The 8,209-nt window shown below is 40.6% G+C and overlaps 1 protein-coding gene across 1 annotated transcript in view; it reads left to right on the forward strand.

Moving 5' to 3' along the window:
• The window catches only part of LOC101863919 (probable ATP-dependent RNA helicase DHX35), a 44,712-nt gene that overhangs the window by 8,576 nt on the left and 27,927 nt on the right, over positions 1-8,209 (forward strand). The window lies entirely within an intron of this gene.

Raw genomic sequence — 8,209 nt, forward strand, 5'->3', positions numbered from 1 at the left:
CACCGTCGTCCACTGCTGGAGAAATCTACTTGCAATAAGGGAAGTGAGGGAGAGTTGAGCCAATTTTCATTTTTTTGTCCAGGAATGTATGCAGAATGGCGTCTACCACGTCGGGTGGAAATGAAGGGGGAACCCAAGATAAATACATTTTTTTTCCCCTCTTGTTAGTTTTTGTATACTTGCTCGTGTGTAAGAATCAATTTGGAATTTTGTGTCGTGTTTGTGGATGTTGTTGGTGGTGGTTGTGGGTATCTGCCCGTTACTCTCGGGCAGTTACTTGCCCAGTGACCGGGCACTCCACAGGAGTGACAGGCCACTGGACGGTTTGGTAGTGTTACTTGTATGTCGATTAAATCTGGGGTTTTTTCGGTGTTGTCTAATGTTACTTGTACATAGTGTGGAATGTCGTCTTCTTGGAATTCTGCTAGTATTAGGTGTCTGTCTGCGTTGTGGTTGTTTCTTTGTGGTATGATTTTGATCGGTTTCTCTTTTTCGAGGAATGTGTAGAGTATATCCTCCACCACATCTGGTGGAAAAGATGGGGGCACCCATGACAGGTACAATTTTTTCTTCTCTCTGGTTAGTTTTTGAATGTATGCGTGTGTGTATGAGTCGATTTGAAAGTGTGTATCGTGGAGCAGTGTTTCTGGTACTGTGTCTACAAGTGTTAGGTATATGTTGAAGGATGTTGGGTTTCGGTATATGCTCACCACGTGTTCCTCTTTCAGTCCGTACCTCGTTGTTATCTCGTCGATCATTTGTGGGTTCCGTATCCGTCCAGCTCCTTTTCCGGTCAGCTTTATTATGTAGGTGTTTTCCTCATGTCTGATCAGCTCGGGTCGTTCGGTATATTTCCAGCTTGTCTGGAAAATCATGGCTCCGGCCTCAGTTTGGAAAAATAACAAGAAAATGAGAAGTAATAAAGGTTAGATACTAGCCTGTTTGTATTTATCTAAGTGCAGTCAGGCTTAGACAGTCCGACGTCGTGTCCTTGGGAAAGACACTTTACACGAACTTCCCACTTGGCTCGGTCCAATCGGAGACGGACGTTAAACTAGGAGGTCCCGCCTCTTAAATAACCTAATACTGTTGATAGGGGCGTTAAACTCATACCATTTCATTTCAGGTATCGACAGACAGTCATGAATACTCTCAAAATTGTACACATAGATAATATAATATTATCTATCATCTACAGACATTCTCAAAAACAGATGTTCTGTTGTTCCCTTTGTCAAACTTAGTGCAGTTGCATTGTTCGTCAACTAGCATTTATGCGTGTGTACATGTGTAATGTTATCATGTATGCTTCACTGAACAAAGAAGTATTTAAGTTCATGTGTTCCAAGATGGGCTGTACAATATTTAAATGTACTTGTTGTTTGCTGATTTGTGATAATAAACATGCATTGTTCGCTTTATTTTGTCTGAATTTGTGGGTTTTTTGCCCTCATTGTTTGGGAAAACTTTACATCATTACCTTCATTCATCACTGTCTAAATATGTTGAAATAAGAGGTTTTCAATAGAAGCAAAGAACTATTTGTGAGGCAGCGTGGCGCTCGTTAAAATAATCAAAATGAAACAAGCAAGCATTTTTCTGCAGGTTTCTTAACTTTTATCGAATTTTTTATTTTTAGCTCAACACCTTTCATGCGCATTAAACAACACATTTCTGTGTGGATTTGACTAAAAAATAAGGCACAAAAAATGTAAATGTTCAGTTTCCACGAATTCTCAAGCTAAGGATATAACTAATCTTTGGCTGCCATTTCCTCACTAAGTTTACCTCTGAAACCAAAAACTCAACATGCCCAAAAATTGACGAGAGCCTGCATTCCACTGTGTCGTGCCACATTTTATTCAGACAGGATATTAGTGTAATACAAAAAGTTCACTTTGGTCAAGACCACTAATAGTAATTTGAGAAGACGGATGAGAGCAGTCGATGCGCCTCATCCACCTGTACAACATACCTGGCTTTCTTCTTCTGTTTTTGTGTTGTTGTTGACATTCTACACTGTTGAATGACTGGGACAACGTGTGTAGTACATGTACTCGTAATAGCATAAATCTTGGGGGGGGGAGGACTGTGACTGAGTTACTGAACTACATCTTTGTTGGAAATTGGTAACGTCTTTAAATGCTAACGTCTTTAAGTGCCTAACTGAATGCCACTCTGAGTATCACAGTGGATTGGAATAATAATAATAGGAAGAAGAAGAGGAAGAATAGCACATGTAATTGCATTATATAGCGCATAATATCTATGCTCTGCAGTATGCCCTATGCCTTCGACAGCTAGTATTATAGAAATACATCCATATTATTAACTAAAATTATTACAGAATATCATATTATAGGACTATGCAAATAATCAGCGGGGAAAAGGGAATTTATTTGAAAATTTTCAAGACTTTAAGCTTAAACTTTATTTCGAATTTACCAGACAGTATGGTCGAGCTAGAAGTTTATGTTGGTGAATACATGAATGGCTGTGTAGGGGTGGGGGATGAGATATACCATAATAACTAAGTCATTGTGTTTTGGGGTTGTTTGTTTGGGGGGCGGGGGGTGCTTGTTTGTTTCGTTGGGGTTTAGTTTTTTTGTTGTTGTTGGGGGGGGGGGGGGGGTTTCATTGTTATGGAGTACATTACAATTACATCACTATGAGAGGTAAAGAAACATTGATTGTGTGATATTAATTTAATAAATTAAACACCAGGTGAGAATCGAGCTGACATCTGTTGCGTGCAAAGACACATTTTTCAGTGTACAGTAGATGTTGGCGGGTGCTCTGGTGTGGTTTGCTTCTTCTTTCCTATCACTATCAAACATTATATCGTCTTTATCTCCCCTCCTTCTTTGTGTTTGTTGCTCTTTTGTAACACCTCTAATCTTCGGCACTTTTATGACCCTTATTGCGCTGCAAGGCTCTAAAACATTACTTTACTATAAGTACTAAAACAGTAGATGTTTCTTACACCCAGTGGGTGGTTGGCGGGTGCTCTGGTGTGGTTTGCTTCTTCTTCCCTCTATGGAACATCTATCGTCCTTATCTCCCCTCCTTCTTTTTTATGTTTGTTACTCTCTTGTAACACCTCTAATCTTCTGGCGCTCATATGACCTTTTGCAGTTGCGAGCGCCGTAAAACCTCTACTAAAACAAACAAACAAACAATTTTACACCCATATCGACCCAATTTCGACCATTAAGGAGGCGGTCTTTGACAGGGCCAACCCAGGCTGGGCTGAGAGAAATACATCGTCCATGCACAAGGACAAAGTCGCTCGGTAAGAATTTTCACCGATCGAGAATCGAACTCGGGTCTTCTTCGTGTGACAGCGAATCACATGACTACACTACACTACAACCGCGAAGATCCAAACCATTGCACAATAACCTGTCCCCGTGGTTTTATGCGCCCCGTATAATCTAGCGAAGTTTGATTAGTTTTTGCAGAATTTCTGATTATTTGCCCTTACCATTCTTTGTTAAAAATTAACAGAATCGCATCATTTCACATTTCTGGGCTCATTTTGAATAATTTCATAATTTTTCTGGCATAAAACGACGGGGACAGAATAACACAGAGGTAAAGACACAATGGATATTAAATAATGAGGAAAAGGAGGTGCTGTCAGGTCACCAGATCAAACTTCAGCAAGTTCTCAACCATAGCGAAATTATCCTTTTGTAAACGTTACTCTCACCGTACAATAGTAATGTCTCACCGTACAATAGTAATGCCCACCCCAAAAAGTGAAAAAAAAAAAAAAAACCAATGAAAAATGAGTAAGTTATGGCCCACATCCCCTCCCCACTACCCCCGCATCCAAAGTCCTGCTACACGACGATTTTTTAAATAAAGTAATTCGCAAAGATAAGACTTCTTTTACTTCTACTGCTATTTCTCAGTGGTCGTATTTTTCTTCAGCCCCAATGAGCATGGCTCGTTTCTCCATGGTGAAGGGGGCGGGCGGGGGTAACACTATGGCTCGTCCGCCAGCTCTACAAATTAAGGAAGCTTTAACTTTACTGAATCAAATTCTTCTGCTATCGTTCCGCTCTGAAAAGATTCTGAAGAGTAAAGTCATATTTCTTTCTCTATTGTGTGGAGGCCTGTTAAAGTTAAAGCTGAGAAAAAGAGAAACGGGACGTTACGTTGTGGATTGAACCCCCCCCCCCCCCCCCCCAAAAAAAGAAAGAAAAACCCAAACAAAAAACGTGACTTCTTGAAAGTAGTGCTGGGTGAAATTGTAGGTAAAGGTTAACTTCCCTACCAAAGCTATTGTTATTTAAGAGGCGGGACCTTTGATCTGTCGGGTTGAGTTGAGCATTGTCAGCCAGTCTGTCGGAACTTACGGTCCGAAACATTACTGCTATAGTAGTGGACCAACACCCAGTATTGAATGAATGTTCACGTAGTGAAAAAAAAAAGCCCATTCCATCTTCAGAACCATAATATTATGCGCAGATCTGTTAGGTTGTAGTAACAGAGTAGAAAGAAAGAGACAGAGAGAGAGACAGACAGACAGACAGACAGACAGACAGACAGAAAATGTCTGAAAAAAAGAGAAAGAAGAGGTGTAAAAGGAGGAGCTGGGGGAGTGGGGGGACCCACCTGTGGCGCACACATAAAAGTAAGTTAATCCATCAACCCCACCCCTCCTTGTCGCTGGTGGAGTGATGAAACCTCGTAACCCCAGAAAGGAAAATTTTACCGGAGAGACAAAAAACTGATTTACTCGTGAACAAAATTATCGATATGAACCAAACTTGGTACAGGTAAATGAAAACACCTTAGAAACGTGGTTAGTGCAAAACAATCACTTTTCTACGGTTTAAATGGTTATGCTGTGGGATGCGAGGTTTCATTACAACATTTTTGTCGTGATGAAACCTCGTAGTCACTAAGTCAGCCAGCGGGAGGGTTGCGAGGTTTCATCAGGACAGAGTTTGAGGGTTGCGAGTTTCCTCACACCTCATTTGGTTGAAGTATGCGTCTGTAGTTTGGAATGCCACAAAGGGATAAAGCTGTCTTTTCAAGACCAATTAGTTTAGAGTTAGAATCCCGGCCAACTGAAGTCAAATAAAAGTGTGTTACCTGCAGGATTTGGGTTGGAATCCTCAAACGGATCAGCGATTTGTGTAATCTGTTTCAATTTCAATATAATTTACTTCCATTTAACAAAAAAAGGACAAATGAATTATATCTCTGCAATATGGTCTCTGGTTGCACTGCAGATGGTTTTGACAATGGTAAGAAATCGATCTAGATCAAAATATAGACATGTTTTTCAAAGTTTTACCAAATTTATTAAGAAAAAAATGTAATACACACACACACGCACGCACGCACGCACGCACACACACACACACACACACACACACACACACACACACACACACACACACAAAAACAAACGCACACAACAAAATGCTTCGAAAAACGAAGGGAGGATGTCAATCAAAACAAAAGGTCATGAATACTAATGGAGGAAATTATGAAAATACATAACGTACGTGCGGACCAAAAAAAACCCCAAAAAGATCAGATCAGTGCGATATCAGGGACTGAAAAATACCCATAATGAATAGCTATAAATGTTAACGGGGTAAATTGTCATAAAGAGATGACGTATATTGGAAATAACAGATTCAAGCTCCTGCAGGTGATTGTAGGCTACTTGGGAGTGCTGGATTTTAAGATGTTTTGTGTTCAGTGTTGTAGCAGGATGGACTTTATGTTTCCGTGATCTGCCTTCGGAACGTCAGCCCATTTTTCACTGAAGTGCAGCTTGAACTGGATGTTCATGCCTGGGGTGTACTTCAAAGAACTAATTGGGGACATTGATACGTGCTGTTCGAACTGATCTTTCAATAGTTGAGTGCACAGTCAACTTACATTTTGTGTGTCCTTTGATCAACCATTTCTGTTCAGTTGTGCTACCATGTGTTATTGCAAACAAGCTGATAGAAACATTGGCTAGTGTGGCATTTCTGTATTACTAGTAACCACCGCAGTAGCTGTCGATGATGGTTTTCTGGAAGTACAGCTTTTCCTTAAAAAATCTAGTAGACATAAAGCAAACTTATATGCTAAGTCCCCCATCTGCTTCATGCCACTCGTAACAAGTAGTCTGAAGTGTTGCAGCTTCAAATAGTGTAAAGTTATGAACGACATGCTTTGTTTTGTAACTTTGGGCTGATGCATCCAGTTTGGGTGTAAGGAGCACACACTGAAGATCCATAGAAAACATGCGCCGTTTAAGGTTCATCACTGGCGAGATATTTGATGGCTTCAGATTTGTCTCGTTCCCTTTCCTTGCGCGCTGCCCCTTTCCTAGAATGTGAGCATTCCAAAAATCCCCAACACGTTGCCAACTTTACGGATAATGCAAAGGTCGCACATATCTTTCTTTGGCATGAACAGAGACAGGCTATTCTGCCAGATTGTTTCATAGAAGGGGGGGGGGGGTCTATTGACAGGCTGCCTCCCGTGGTCTTGGCAAAATTGTGCATACATTTTGTAGATATCTGAGTTACTTTGATAATTGGTTCTAAATGTTTCTTACAAATCATTCACTCAACCCAGCTGAATGCAGGAACATCGTTTTACACACTGGCATATTACGATCACCTTTTTAAATGTATATTTGAAGGTATGCCCTGTCTGGTTAGTTTCTGAATACCTCCTCTGAGGTTTGTCTATGTCCACTAGTCCAATAAAGGGACATTGTTTTCATCCCATGAGAGGGACCACTTAATAAAAATTAGAATGTTGTGTCTTCCTCAAGAGCCCTTTACAATTCACAGTTTAGCTTTTTCAATCACAGCTTGGTTTCAGTGACGTAGCTGGGCTTTTCATTGAATCATTATAATATATATGGTATTCCTGACCATATCCACGGATGGCCTTCGCTTATCTGTTGCCACCCCTGAAAAACCCTTTCTTTTCCTCTGTGGCACACCAAATGAGCTGTGTTTCTGGATCAGGAACCAGGAAAAGTGGCTAAGGTGCCTGAAGGTGAGAGGGACCTAGGAATGTGGTTTGCAGATCGTGTTGTTGTGACTCCGCAGATAATAATTCAGAAGCTGACTTACAGCTGCCTGGGGAAATGTCAGTATGGTTTGGGGCGACACTGGTGTTGGTGCAGACTCAGTCTGGGATGATGCTGATACTTCCTTGCCTCCACATATAAGGCACATCCCTGGAAAGGACTGCGACATGGTAGCTGGAGTCAATTCATGGAACGGGGTCTGCTTAGTGGTTTCCAAAACCAGCCCTTGGATGGTGTAAAAATCTAGGTGATGCGAGCACAGTAGGGGGAGGGGAAATATTCAAAAACTGGTACGTAAATTTCTATATCACTTTTGTATTGTTGAGGCACACATTTGTCACAATGTCCTCTATAGACTTCAGGGTCAAGAAGAACATGGATAAGTTCAGTACTATTCGGTCTTAACAACAACTGGAGGATTTGACTAATCAGCGGATTCATAGTCTGAAAAGGGGAGAAACCTTACCATCTCTTTGATAAACAAAATGGCCAGGTGACATCTAGAGAGTGCATAGACTTGTCACTTATTCTTAGTAAGAACTATTGTCACATGCCTTTTCAAGGTTAGTCATCCCTATAAAAGGATTTCAAACGGATTTACATAATGTAATTCCTTTACTTACGACCACATTGGAATTTCTGAACTGACTAAAATAAAATGGATGAATGAATGAATGAATGAATGAATGAATGAATGAATGAATGAATGAATGAATGAATGAATGAATGAATGAATGAATGAATGAAACATTTCTTTATTAAGTCAGGTATGTTAAATGCGCCAGAAAATATCAATTACGAGGGCTTCCATTAAGTCAATTCATAAAGAAAGCTTATCCAGAACCTCGTATAAGCACCCCACTCTCTCAAACGGGAGTGATGAAACCACGCAAAAGCAGATCGGCGCACCAGATGAGGGTTATGAGGTTTCATCACGCCAGGATATCATGGGGGCAAACATACGAAGTTTTTTTAGTAATTATTTTACATACTTTCTCTTTATAGTTGAACCTACTGCTTTTGACACAATATGAAGAAGGACTGGGAGAAGACATCGAGGCAAAAAAACGATTTTCGAAAAAATCACTTTCATCACTCCACCAGCGTTGTGCTCTCTCACTCTCTCTCTCACACACACACACACAC

The sequence above is a fragment of the Aplysia californica genome, unplaced genomic scaffold, assembly GCF_000002075.1.
Source record: "Aplysia californica isolate F4 #8 unplaced genomic scaffold, AplCal3.0 scaffold00396, whole genome shotgun sequence".
NCBI lineage: Eukaryota > Metazoa > Mollusca > Gastropoda > Aplysiida > Aplysiidae > Aplysia > Aplysia californica.